The sequence below is a fragment of the Atta cephalotes genome, assembly GCF_000143395.1.
Source record: "Atta cephalotes unplaced genomic scaffold scaffold00008, whole genome shotgun sequence".
NCBI classification, from domain to species: domain Eukaryota; kingdom Metazoa; phylum Arthropoda; class Insecta; order Hymenoptera; family Formicidae; genus Atta; species Atta cephalotes.
Genome location: NW_012130072.1, coordinates 2103240 through 2103797, shown reverse-complemented (window position 1 = coordinate 2103797; position 558 = coordinate 2103240).

Below are 558 nucleotides of genomic sequence, written 5' to 3'. Positions count from 1 at the left end.
AGAGAGAGAGAGAGAGTTTAAATTAGAACTTAAGATTATACTAATTCTTAAACTAATTCTTAAAATTAAAGTAAATTAAAAAAAATTTACTTAGAATGAACTTGTGTTATTTACATCGCTGAGTTTTTCAATTTACAAAAATCCTTGTATTTCCGATTACACAAATTTAAGAAAATTAATATACTGAATATTAATAGGCGTTCCAAAAATAAATGGAACTATGAAGATACCTGATATAAAATGTGCTTAAAATTCTTCAACATTAATTATTATTATTTTTTTATTATTATTAATTTAATTATTACAAATTTTTTGATAAATTTGTAATTGATGCTTAGAGAACATTTCGATGAATTTGGAGAGAGATCCTTATTTATTATTTACAATTTTTTATATGCATCCTTAAATTTCTTGATCAAACCCTGTTAAATTCTAAGAAAGTTATGTAATATTATATATAAGCTATTATATAAAATACACATTAAAATGTTATCATTTAATTGCGACATAGATAAAATTTACAAATTTTTATTTTCAATTTCGTCGATTTTTTTAACT